Source organism: Anabrus simplex, chromosome 2, assembly GCF_040414725.1.
Source record: "Anabrus simplex isolate iqAnaSimp1 chromosome 2, ASM4041472v1, whole genome shotgun sequence".
In the NCBI taxonomy this organism is placed as follows: domain Eukaryota; kingdom Metazoa; phylum Arthropoda; class Insecta; order Orthoptera; family Tettigoniidae; genus Anabrus; species Anabrus simplex.
The window spans coordinates 1,193,644,363-1,193,659,011 of NC_090266.1; the positions used below are offsets into that span (position 1 = coordinate 1,193,644,363).

Sequence of the window (14,649 nt, forward strand, 5' to 3'; positions counted from 1 at the left end):
ATAGTTGTTGGATATTGACAATCTGCCATTACTGAAGAAAGTATTGAATATGAGACAGTTTGTTGATTAATCAAACAGTATTCAGTTCACATACTAGCAATTTATGGTTTACTTACCACTTCAAATCACTTAAGTAGAATGTCCACTGTACGTTCCAAAAATTGGAATACATACAGTATATTAACCCTGTGAGAAATTTACATACTGTACATAGTTTTATTTCAGAAGAGTTTCATCAAAGAGAGATATTCTGTACCATTATGATAGCTATGGAATGCAATGTGTACTTGGTATAAACAGTGTATCCGAAGTACAGCATTGTAAACTGGGTAATTCGACAAATTCCCGCAAGGTACGCTTTTTCAGGATCACTGAATTTGGAGAGATGGGTCCTGGAGATGATCACAGGTATATTGAATAACAATTACAGTTTATAGTAAATACTGTCACTTTATTACAGGGAAATTCTAAAACTGTCAACTAAATTGTTATTTTCTCAAAATACTTTTTACATAATGATCATAAACAATTCAAACTAAGACTTACAAGCGCCCGATTCTTCGTCGTACACGCTTGTTTCCTGATAATGCCATGGGATGTGAAATGAAGCTCACAGACCTGAAAGAGGTAAAAAAAAGAGATAAACTACTTTCTTCTTTTCCAACAGGAATATACAATATATGTAACCCTTTCTTGACCATTGGGATTTACAAATATAACATAATTAAATGTAACTCTTTCTTGACCATTGGGACTTAAGTCCCACCATCATAAAACTGCATTCACATTTTATTGACAGAGTTCAGATGGCACTTGACCATTGAGACTTGCTAGTCCCACTTACGAACAGCAAGCATTATACTTGTAGTGTGATTACTGGTCAATATGTGACAGTTAAATGGTGATATCTAAGCTGTGGTATATAGGCGACCATGGATAATGTGTAATCAATTCTACATTTTTATTAGCTTCTGTGACAGTATAAAGAACTATATGAAATCATATTTAGGAAACATGCTTATTGGTATATAATGCATATCATCAATATTCACATAGTTCTACGTGGGAAAAGTCCCAATGGGCAGCAAGTGACACTAGTGTCAAATTCCATGAATTAGTGTTATTGAAGGGCAGTAATAATTATGCACATTGTGTTAGTTGCAATTCGTGTGCAATATTGAAAATGTTTAGGCCCAAGACAAGAGGATTAACTGAAGATGAACTTAATTCTGTCTTATGTCAAACTATCCCAGTAGGTGAAGGAAATGTAACCGATTTAGAAGACAGTGACAATGAAGAAACAGCTGATAATTTTACCAGAGTATTTGATACAGAATTGGAAGCTGCTGGCTGTGAGTAATTTTTTTAATTCTCTGTCAATAACCTCATATTTTGACTATAATAAAAATATACAATAATACTGGAACAGACTTTTGTTTGAGTATAGTTTTAATTAATTTTGTGGGGTTATGTTATTCTCATACTACGTTAGAGAAGAGCTACTAGTATTTGTTAGTTTATTTATTTATTTTCCCTATTATTTAGGTTCATAGATAAAACACATAATTATGTCTGGATGGTCCAATTCCAGAGTAGGCCTACTCTTCAGTTTTGGTGTTAGGCCTAAACATTATAAAATATTGCGGCAACTAGAATAGCTTGAACGCTATTATAAACAGAATACCTGTTTAATTTTTAAGTGTTAATCCTGGTAATGGTCACGACTACTGCATCTGCCCCGGGCTCCAGAGGGCATCAATAAAATAACTAAGTTTCACAAATAAATATTTGAATGGAAATCTGTTGAATGAGAACTTCGGAAATCGATACCGGGCATCGAAGTCCCATCCTCCCTACTTTCATTGTCTCCACGGCTAAACTCAAGAGCATACGAGTCAATGGTCTGTTCGACGAAAATGGGCACTAATTTAAATATATTGAAAGTAGGGTGTCGTACAACATGAGAGGAATACGCTAACTACTAAACGAGAAGATTTTTATTCCCAATCAAAAACAAAATTTTAATGAACTGATAGTCACAAGGGTAAAAATACATACACGAGACAATGCCATATAAACATACATGATAAATCAATTATCCCGAGAGTGTCTCCATGTTCACGTCAGTCTGTTATATATCTGACTCTCATTTGACACTTCCAAATCATCTTGTACACACACACTTAAGAACTCACATTTTTCTTTGAATAAGGGCGCCCCCTCTTTCTACTACCGATACCCACTGGTATCTCTTACATTACTGTACAACAAACAAACGATTAAATATATTCATTTGGTATGGCACTTTTCGCGAAATGACACAATCATTGGTGTCTCTCATGCTATTGAGGCATCTAATGAAATACTGTTATGCACATTCCTATAATCATGAAAATCATATCACCGTATTCATATTACATTTTACATTTTAATGAATTTAATGAATTTAATGATTTTAATTAATTACTACAATGTCGCATAAGCATGTTTCTCCAGGATGGCTTACTCTAATATATCACAAGGCGAACCCAAGCAACGTTGGTTTCCTGTAAGACACCAAAACACCATCGAATAATACAAGCACATAAAAATAACATGGAGATAAAAACAATCATCTGAAATTATGACAACTATATATACACTTCACACACAAGAATGCATACAGAAGCTGCGACCCTTCCAGGTCTCCCGGTATTTATCCATGGTCGTCAATCTACATGGAATCGAATCCATGTTCTTCAGATTACGGGGTGCACGTCTGAAACCCTACCTTCGATCTCATTTAATAAAGAAAAATGGGTGGAATCACTTCGTCTCATAAAACATTGAGTCTGCAACGCTGGCGGTGATCTATTATTTGCATGTGGCTATTACAGTGTCGAGATGGAGCGAACTTATCGCCAAGCGAACCCTGTCTTTGGGCTCAACGTTCTTTCGTACAAAGAGGTCGTAAATATGTCACTGAGCAGTCGGCTGCATCGTCAGCTGGGAGGAACCACTTTCACTCTCGTTTCCAGCCCCTGTGCGGAATTTTCCCTTCGCAAAACATTCGCTTTTTCCAGGCACACATTATTATTATTATTATTATTATTATTATTATTATTATTATTATTATTATTATTATTAAATATAATTTTATCCACGACCTGGCTTCTTTCAGCCTGACTATAATTGTAATATTCATCTTATTCCTTTCATACTTCCAGTCTGTCATTTCAAACACTGGCATAGAATCGTACTTCCCTCTCTCACACACAAATAACTCAAACCACATTGCTCATTCAGTTGGAAGACTCTATGTCACCAGGTACTTTAACTAACACCATAACACTCGCGTACTAATTAAATCATGGATCGTACCCCGCGTCACGTTTCGCCATCATCTGGTCAGCAGCCTTAATACTACAAGGAGGAGTAATATCTACATTACTTGTAAAGCATTAGAACAAATTAACTTGAAATATTCTGATGACTCATGAAGACTAATGGAACTGTAGTGACTTAGAACGTATATTGAAATATAAATCCCATCTTCAAATGCTTCACATTTAACATCACTAGGGGTCTTATAACTAATTCAAGTATAAATTTCACGGGATAAAATTGTGATCACCCCAATCACAGAAGACAAATCCATATAAAAACCTATTAATAAAAAGCTTCAATCCCTTCAAAACACGCCCATGGCGCTTGCCTCTCCTTTATATATTTACATGAAATAGAAAATTTTATGGACATAACTTTAAACATTTTACGGGATATGAAATTCATGCTTAGAAACTGCAATGTACTTAACGCCTCCACTTGTAGTCATCTGTCATTGGGAGGCACATCTGGGGTGTTTAAGCTGTCATCAATGCAGCCTTGTTAACGGAAAGTCCTCGGTTGGTCATCTGCTTGGTCCCGTTCATGATGGCTTGATCTGCAAACTGCCGTGGACGTTCAGGGTCGTCCCTGAAGATCGCAGGCACACAGGCGCGTTCTGGTCGGTTGCTATCCTGGAGATTCAGCCACACAGCGCGTTCTGGTCGGCCCCTCGTGAGTTCGATGAACACTCACATACACATGGACAAACGGGAAAAATGGTTAGTGGAATACTGTTTGTATGTATTCAAAAATACTTATTAAGGATAGATCCACTCATTGACTCGAGTAGTCTTCACGAGCAGCGAATAAGTTCCAGCAGATCGCTACTTCTTTCCCCTTTATTGTCACACGGCACTAGTCAAGAACATTGTTTTTTCTATGTGAGCGCTACTTGTTTAACTAGACGGCACTCACTGGCTTAACCTAGCATTGCCTATTGTATCGTACGACGTCTCCCAACACTGCAATTTCCTTGATTACGACACGTAGGATATGCTTACATCTCACTACGTAAGAACGATTTATCGGAAGCTGGACCCGTTCTTTAACTACTATACATTTGAGCCGCCACTGTTTGTTAACAGTCTGCACTCCCTTAATATGCGAATATGTGAATATGGGAGTTACAAGCACCTACATTCGCACACCACAATCCTGCTTTCATCCCGTACGATCGGATTATATTCCACGTAGAACTGTCCGATATAGAACAGACTTCACTTGAACACTATCCTTCAAATTTGAATAGCACCTACTAATATCACTACACAACACTTGGTGCGCTATGAACCATGAAGACTACTGTTTAGCTGTTGCTGTTTAGTTGTTGACTGTGTTTGAATGTGTGAATTGCTGGACTGTCTCTGGAGTCGAATCATGGAACAGTCATCGTGGGTTGTGTGGCCGGCAGCCCTGTGTTCAAACCTACCGTCCTGCACGCAGCTGCTGTACGAGGTGACTGACTTCTGAGTACAAGTGAAAGGCCTCTCAATCACGATTAGCGTCTCTCAGGTAGTACCAATGAGCCGGACTCCCTGCTGTGTGAAGGGGACAAAACTTGTAAATAGATAGCAATTAGTGAATGTGGTCATTCATGGTTGAATATAATTGTGTGTATATATGTGTATGTGTGTGTACTGTATTTATGGGTTCATGCTGAAATATATTAGAGTGATAAAACATACGGTGTTTTATTCCTAACAATATTTTCATTTCAGTGACATGGCAATATTAAGGGGGCAAAAACAGAAAATACCGAGCTCGATAGCTGCAGTCGCTTAAGTGCGGCCAGTATCCAGTATTCGGGAGATAGTGGATTCGAAACTCACTGTCGACAGTCCTGAAGATGGTTTTCCGTGGTTTCCCATTTTCACACCAGGCAAATGCTGGTGCTGTACCTTAATTAAGGCCACGGACGCTTCCTTCCCATTCCTAGCCCTTTCCTGTCCCATCGTCGCCATAAGACCTATCTGTGTAGTTGCGACGTAAAGCAACTTACAAAAAAAATGTCTAATTTATCCATTAATATTGGGTATATCGAAAAATTAAACAACCTATAGATCATTAAATTTTTGCAAAATATAATTTCTGTTCGATCCTCCGTGGCTCAGGCTTCAGCGCGCCGGCCTCTCACCACTGGGTTCCGTGGTTCAAATCCCGGTCCCTCCATGTGAGATCTGTGTCGGCCAAAGCGGAGGCGGGACAGATTTTTCTCCAGGTAATCCGGTTTTCCCTGTCATCATTCATTCCAGCAACAATCCCCAGTATGAATGAATTTCATCTGCCCGTCATTAATAATTGCCCCAGAGGAGTGCGACAGGCTTCGCCAGCTGGCACAACTCCTGTCCTCCCCGCTAGATGAGGCTTCATTCATTTCATCCCTGACCCGGTCGAATGACTGGAAACAGGCTGTAGATTTTCATTTTCATCATTTTCGTTCCTTTATGTTTAATGGGTTTTCAACGTAAAGGGTAAAATATTAGAGATATTCGCGACTACATTTCTCACATTTCCAAAAGATCTCCGTAAATATTATTTCTAGGTATATACAAGGTGTACACAACAAAAATAGTAGAAAATCCTATTTACAATCTTCCGTATCTGATACATTTTTATCGTACGAGCTATAATAATGGGGATATTTACGACTTTAGATTTGTACTACGAAGTCCACCAACGGCGAGCATCGCTGACCTGGAAATATTGATCAGTCGTCATGCCAACAAACTAATTTACGATTTTGGTGGATGTTATGATTGTTCTTATATGATACAAAACCACGTGGTCATTAGCCCTACTGTCCGCCTACGTAGCGTAACGGTTAGCACTATCAGCTGCCGTCCTTGGGAGCCCGGTTTCGATTCCCGGGACTGCCTGTAATTTAGGATTGGCAGGAGGGCTGCTTTATGGATAAATAAGTATGTACATGCAGCTCACCTCCATTGGTTGTGTGTCTGGAAAGACACCTCAGGACGAGAACACGAATTTACTTACTTTAGCCTTTATTGTAATTGTAATTGTAATTGTAATTGTAATAGTAAACCTTTATTTTTCTCCCGATCTTACAGTTTACACAACCTAATCGATCTTAACGGAGAAAAATAACAATCCTCAATTGGGAAAAAAAGAAAAAAACATGCAAAACTATGACAAATTACAGCAAGGCCAAAAAAAAAACAGGAAACTTAGATGTAATATACAATACATTATAAAGATACAATGATACCCTACACTGGTGGGCATAAGAGCACAAAATAAAGAACACAAGGGAAAGTTAGTCCACTGGCCTCTCTGCCAGCTGAATTAAAAATAAAATTAAAAGGGCAATTAAAAATAAAATTAAAAGGGCAATTAAAATTAATTTAAAAGGGCAAAGTACTGCAACCCCAGGTTAAAACCACCTCACTTCCTGGATACGTGATGGCATGTGTCACCCGCCTGAACTAGCATCTATTGCATAATGCTATACTGAAATTCAACTCAAGAGCTTAGGAAAAGTATCCTTTCACACGTGAGCACGTCCCCTGTTCCCCCTTCCCGTCTCCGTTCTTCTCCGCCACAACCAGCTTATTATTAACGCCGTGCGTCTATCTGACAAGTACTTCATTCTCAAATAGTGAAGCATCAAACGAAATCACATCCTTTCACATAGCTGTACTTTGATTACGTACCATACCTATTTATTCCCTTAATGACCATGTAAAACCTACAGATTACTGACGAATACCGAGGCAAGAGAAGAAAGGTTTATTTTTATTTCATAATGCACTTTGTGTGAGGCATTTGGGGACTGACAACGTAAGTATACGATTCCGCTCTCGTGCAACGACTGTCAGTGGCAGTTTCTCACAGTTCAAACAGCTGAAAAACCCACCCGTGAGTGGGATTGCAAAATACAATGTTTCCAGGAATGTTGTAAATATTGTAGCCTCGTCATTCGGAAGGTAAAAACGAACTCATGATCCCCTCATGACAACACTTCTGCAGGTAGAGGGTGGTTACGAATATAAAGCAAAGTACCAATTATTATTATTATTATTATTATTATTATTATTATTATTATTATTATTATTATTATTATTATCGAATACGCCAAGGATCCTATTCCCGTGCCGTGTTAAGGCCCTTCCTGTTTTATTTACGGCGAGTGCTGAGCTGACACATCGACCTTTCACTGGAAACTTGGATTTTCCGTGGAGTTTAAATTCCACGTGAGCGGCGTAAACACTACACAGAAACGCCGGTTACTGCACGGTCTTTTTTCACCACGTCTTCCACAGTCCACAGCCGATTCTCATCTCGTAGGCTACTGTAAACGTTTAAAACAATTTGGTTTACTTTTCCTACTTAATTTTTCTCCACTTTTGTTAGCTTTAAAGTATTTCACAGGGGACTCAAGCGTCACAGCATCACACACGCCTTGGTCACAGCTGGCAGCCATTATGAATATTGAACAAGAACATGCTATTGCAGCCAGTATTGTCAACAGTTTTCTTGGATCCATCTTCAACGTCGCACATATTATGCAAACTTATCAGCAATGGAATGTACTCGAACAAATCTTACTAAGTACACAGTGCAATAAGACATCAATATCATATTAAATTATTATTATTTTGCTACTTACACCACTGAGAACAATAACTATTCATAGCCATCTACGTATGAAATATAAAAGGTGGTAACGAACCCGAATAACATACAACCAGTGATATATTTTCCATATGTATACAGAGCAAAAATTTGTAATTCGTCAAGTCAGTTCACCAGAATATCTAACCAAACTGAAGGAAGCTCCTGACTTCAGGAACAGGTAACAAACCTAGGGAACTATTTGGCGCTGCGGAAGCCTTTTCACCGACCAGAAGTCTGACTAAAATCAAAGGGACCGCTAAGGTCTTGAGTTGACTCTCAGTATAGTAATTCTCTCTGTGGTGACACACGCCAGCACCTCCCATCCCCCTTCCCCGCTACTAGTCAGCAGCTAGGAAAGTCGACAACTCCACTGTGCTGATACAGTACATTGTTTGAGTCATGACAAAACACTACACTAACTTCCTTCTCATAGCACAACTGAGACTTTGCCTTTAAATCTACTGAGCATCTGTTTCTGATTCTTGTAAAAAAACTTACACAAATTTCCATCACTTTTCCATTCCGCCACTACCCACCTCAAAATCTTGTCCTCATTGCACGGATGAGAAATCCACTCCAACTGTTGGTTATTAAACAGCCGTCTCTCTTCCAGCGTTTCTTTACACTCTGTCAGCAAATGAAAGTCATTCCTTTCTTCACCACATAATACACACAACGTATTTACTTTTAACTTAGTCCAACCCCTATTAACATATACACTTAACAACCACCAGATTAGCCCTCTTCTCACCCCCCTATTTACATTTGCCACTCTCAGATTTAGCATCTGATTAACTCTCAGAAACATTTTTAGGGTAGCCTTCTCTCGGCATTCGGCTTCCAGTTCTTGTTCAACAATATCTCTCGCCCTCTTAATCACGTGTTTCCAATGCGTTCCCTTACTCCCGCCCCCATTTAACGTTGTAAAACTCGCCCAACCCTAGTCTATAAGACAGGCCTATCCAACTCGAGCACTGGGGCGCACCAGCGCTGCACTCAGCACCACCGTTCCCCTGCTTCCCCACCTGCCCCGCGCAGTGGTCGGTGCATGTGTACGTAAGAGACAGTACATTCATTCTCATTTTCTCTCTCTCTCTCTCTGTGTATGTGTCTCTCTCTCTCTCATTCTATTTTCTATAGAACAGACAGTGGAGCAGTTGGTTTCACCTTCGTTAAAAATGTCGTTTAATCCTTCATGGGTGGATTCATATTTTGTTCTCAATACCGACGGGAAAGCTCACTGTTTAATTTGTCATGTCATTTTAAGCGTAAAGTCTTCAACTGTGCGACGACACTACCACAATAAACATGTTTCCACCTATGATAACATTGTTGGTGCAGCAAGAACCGAACAAATTGCAAAGTTAAAATCGGAATTACTAAGTTCTTCGGAGATACGTAATAACATACTCATTAGGAAATTGTTTTACATGCAATTTTGGAGATTTTTTTCGTTTTTGGTTTTGTATTATTAAGAACTGTTTAGAATTAGACTTTGGTGTGCTACTGAGACAAAGCACCGGGCGAGTTGGCGGCGCGGTTAGGGGCGCTCAGGTGTAAGCTTGCATCCGGGAGATGTTGGGTTCGAACCCCACTGTTTTCCGTGGTATCCCATTTTCAAACCAAGAAAATGCTGGGGTTGTTCCTTAATTAAGGCCACGGCCGCTTCCTTCCCATTCATAGCCTTTTCCTATCCCATCATCGCCATAAGACCTATTGCAAAAAAGAACCCACAAAGATACTTATTTTAATTATTTTATCTCCCTGTCCCACAGATACTTGAACCCAATACTTTAGAAGGCGCAGTTCGAGCACGTTATTGTTGCTCTGAAAATTGCCGAAAACCAGATGTTTCAATTCTGAATTTAAATTAATGGGGAACTAGAACTTCTCTGTCTGATCCGGACTTAGAGGCTGTACTTACAATTTCTACTGCCAAATCGATTGTAGCCATTATTGGTAAATTAGTTGCCGCAAAACGATGTCAGCAATCGACTTAAACGCTAAATATACATTAAGGCAAAGGCAAAGTATGTACAGAATAAATTGTGTGTTTATGTGTTCACAGAACTGTCATAAATAATATTGTTTTCATAAGCTGCGCGCTGACTTGGCGACCTGTGGTTCTGCCTCTGTCACTTCCCCTTCTTCCCCCACCACCTCAACGGTGCTATAGCTCAGCACCGGGGCTGCTGACGGGGCCGGCCGGGGCCGTGGGAGCACCTCAGTTGGAATCGCTTGATCTAAGGTGTTTTTCACCTTGTCCACCCAGTAGTCACCATAATTATCCTCCATTTGACTTTGGTAGGCCGACTGTAGGATCTGGCCCCCTGTCCCTTCTCTTAATCTACACCAGTAAACAAGCACTCTTTTTAAAATATCTACCTTAATATACTCTTTACATAACATCTTTGCACCTGCACTCGCGGTGCACAAGGGTAGGCCTGTAACAATCTTGCAGAACCTACTCTCTACCTGTTCTAATATCACACACTCTTTTTCTACACCCCAAACCTCCGAAGCATATAGCATTTTACCCTTCACCACCGTGTTAAATACCATGCTTTGAATAGCATAGCTTGCTCCCCTAAATTTATTTCCCCATATCCTATTTAGTGAGAGTGCTGCTTGGCCTCTCCATTTGATACGCATAATCTGCTCCATTCAACTGCCATTTCTACTCAGCATCACCCCCAGGTACTCCATCATTCACACCACCTCAATCTCTTCCCCGTTTATTACCCACTTTACTCCCGGTTTCTTTTTATTCCCTTTCCTGCATACCATCACCTTAGACTTCTTACCATTAATCTTCAATGACCATTTCTCCGCAAAACTCCCTACTTTATTACTTTTTTGCAAACCTCCAGTTGTCAACGACAGCAACAACACATCATCCGCAAAGATTAATCCTGGAATTTCTTGTTTGCCTAGCACCGGGTAAGCCCATTTTCTCTCTATATGGCCACCTAGTAGGTCGTTTATAAACAACAGGAAAAAGGATTGGCGACAATTTGCATCCCTGTTTCAACCCAACTTTCGACTCAATCACTTCACTCACCACCCCACCTTCCACCCTGATGCTACAATAAACTTTCTCATATATACTTCTGATCGCTCTTCTCATCTTCTCTCCCACCCCAACCCTCCCCAATCTTTCAAACAAGGCCTCCCTACTCACTGTATCGAACGCCTTCTGGAAGTCAATTGTGGCGATAAATACTTTGACACCTGCTTTTCTCACATATTTATCAATTATGGTTCTCACGGTCATTAAAGTATCAGCCGTCATCCTCCCCTTAAATCCATTTTGAAAGCACGATAGAATTGAGTAATCCTCTGCCCACTTCCTCAATCTATTTGCTAGAATACCCGTGTACACCTTGCTCAGGGAGTCCAGCAGGGTTATACCTCTATAATTGCTGGGATTAGTCCTGTCCCCTTTATTTTTATAAGTAGGACATATAATCCCCTTCTGCCATTCTTTAGGGAATTTCGCCCCTTCAGATATCTTGTTGAAGAGTGTTGCCAGACACGCTATCATCTGCTTATTTTCTGCTACTTCCTGCTTGTGTTTGTTGTTTAAAGGGGCCTAACATCGAAGGTCATCGGCCCCTGCTACTTCCTTCCAATACACATTAGTTATCCAACTTTCCCCACCCAGTCCTGGTCTTCAATTTCTTTATCACTTCCATCACCTCTTCACCTGTTATTCTCGTTCCCAGCTCTTGGCAGCCCTCTCTAGCCCCCTATCTACTTTATCACCTCCGTCGACCCTTATCCACCTTTCCTGTTCTCCTAATAGTTCCCGGAAATACTCTGTGACTTCCCCTCTTGGAGAACAATCATTGAACGAGAAATGCAACCATGCAAGCTAAGGGCGCCAATCTTTAAGTTGATGACTTAAAGATAAACATTTATAATCAAGCTTGGACGGACTCTTATCACAGGGATGGGGTGATAGTGCACTAATCATTAAGCAGGAGAATTAGAAATCAAAAGGCTAATTAAGCCAGATTGATTAAAGTAAACTAGGAAAATACTATTTATTATATTGAATATAAATGACGACGGTTTAACGAGAACTGAATTTAAAATAGGAAATGAATTTAACAAAAAGTTGAATGACTCTACTTCGCGAAAACTTGCAATATTTTTAACTCGCTTGCTCACCATGTAGTCTTGTTCTGCTGGTCCTTGGAAAGCTTCCATCCTTGTAGCTGGGACATCACCGGTCGTCTTTGAGATATCTTCATCTGCAGCTAAGTACCATTCCTGCCTTGCAAATTGCCTCAACCACTAATTGGATGATGGCTTTGAAACTATCACTCCCTGTTATGCTCTATCCCATATATTGGAGATGAGCCCTAAGTCATAGTTAGAAAAACCTCCTTGGGTTATGTGGAGAGATTACTCAATTAATAATCCTTCCAACTTTACTGAAAATGTGCACTGAAGTTTCATTTCTATCTAGTTTAATACTACCTATTGTCTTAGACTGGTATAAACTGGTCTAATACAGAGCTGTTCGTACTTCCTGATGAGAGTGGCTATACACCCATCATTCAGAAATTCCTAAGTACCACGTCGTGGTAACGAAGTAATGAATGTAGAAGTGATAAACTATCACACTAGTCCACTATGGTACAACACCCATAAGACAAGTTATCAGACCTAAAGCGAAATACAAGATAGAAGAATCAAGAAGATTAATGGTGCCAAGAGCTCCAACACGCCCTTTTATAACCTTTTCTGGCTCTAATTACAGGTCGTTACACGTGGTCCAATCAGTTGACACGTCTCTCCCCACTCCAGATATTAAAGTTGATGGGTCCCAACCATGATATCAACTGTTCTTCTATTAGCCCTTTCACTCAGTATCCATGGCAACATGACGCTCCTTTGAAAATATAGGCGGTGATCAGTTTGAATTATTCTGGTCGAAATACAATAGCTGTCGTTACAACGCTTGAACACGTGCTCGCTTTTCCCAGAATTTGATGTCTAAATTTGTCCTTCCTTCTTCCTCGGTGATGTGGCAAGATAGAGGAAAATCTACTGCAAGTTAAATTTAAACGAATGTCGCAAGGAAATGATAGTCAGCAAATGATTAAACATGAATTATAATAAAATTACATACCAAGATAAATATCATGACGTTCAATTCCTGAATTAATTACACATAATAAAATTAACATAATTACACTGTGACGTCTGAAACGTTACAACTCTACCCATGTTCCATATCCAATTTTCGGTTTCGTCACACTACTCGTCCCCCTATTAATTTTTTTAACCATCGCACACAACTTATCACCTTCCCCGTTCTTACACTCCCTATTTAGAGCTTGCGTTTGAGCCTCCTGCCAAACATTCTTCTCTCTTATCATTTATTGAATTCTTTCCTCATCCTGCAAATTTTTTCTCTTAACCCCCTCTCACCATGTTTCCTGAACTCAGCCAACGCTCTCAACACTGCCTTCCTTTTTGCCTTACATTCCTTATCGAACCAACCCGCTCCCACCTCTCTATTCTTATTCCTGTATGATTTCTCCTCCGCTTTTTTCCTCCTCGGATACTCCAAAAGCTCTACCGCTCTGTCTAACTCTGTCTAACTGCAACCTCAATCCCCACCCTGATGATCTGAAATTCTTCCTCCTCCAGGTATTTGCTTAACATTGCTCTCCCCTCCTTTGGCCAGATATACTTAGGAACTCTGCGACCTCTCACACTCCGCTCTCTTCCTGAACCCTTCTCCTCTGCACCCTCATCCCTATTTACGATTATTTATACCGGGGAGTGGTAGGATTCGACCCAATCGACCACTTCCATCCTATTAATTCTGTCCAACATATCCTCCGAACACATAATCAGATCAATAACACTGTCTCCTTCGTATGCAATATGTCATTTTCCCCTCCCTGTCGCCATGCCACTATCCATTTAGAATATACAAGTCACACGCCCCACATACTTCTAACAAAATTTCTCACTTTATCTTAACTTTTCCTATCTCCCATCTTTACTCTCCTTTCCTCTTTACCATACTCTGGACAAGAGCATCATATTCTTGCCATTTAAGTCCCCTAACAAAATCAGTCCATCCTCTTCGTACTTTCCACTAATAATATTTATTTCTTCTATCAGACCATCAAAAAAGTAATCATTCGCATATATTGATCCCCTTGGAGGGTTGTATACAAAACCCAAACACACATTCTTTCTTTCCGCCTCCACCCCCCCCATTTTAAACTTAATCCATAAAACCTCTCCTAGCTCATTTTCTATTTATCTATTACTTGATCACATAGTTCCTCTTTAACTAACAATGAAATTCCGCCCGAAGTTCTCCCCTTCTTTCTCTGCATTTTCTTCATTTTATTCCTTATCACGAACCCCTTCCAGGTTAGATTAGTCCCTTCTTCTAGCCATGTCCCTAGGAGGGCCACTATATCAAAACTCCACCATCTTACAAACTTCTTCACTCCCCAACTTACTACCCAATCAATCAAAAAAGTGAAAGATTTCTTTAGTTAACTTTCTTCCGTCCATTCTTTTCAGGTGACCGTAAAATTGTGCCCGTCTTTTTCTGACCGTGTCGGTAATTTTCTCTATTTTGCTGTAGACTTCATTGTTGGATCTCTTTTG

The 14,649-nt window shown here is 39.9% G+C and overlaps 1 protein-coding gene across 3 annotated transcripts in view; it reads right to left on the minus strand.

Moving 5' to 3' along the window:
• Positions 1-449: 449 nt before the first annotated feature.
• The window catches only part of Adat1 (Adenosine deaminase, tRNA-specific 1), a 278,918-nt gene continuing 264,718 nt past the window's right edge, over positions 450-14,649 (minus strand). For all 3 annotated transcript variants that reach the window (XR_011017860.1, XR_011017861.1, XR_011017862.1), the window contains one exon: positions 450-618. The gene's annotated coding sequence lies outside the window, so the exon portion shown is untranslated. The remainder of the gene's footprint in view (positions 619-14,649) is intronic.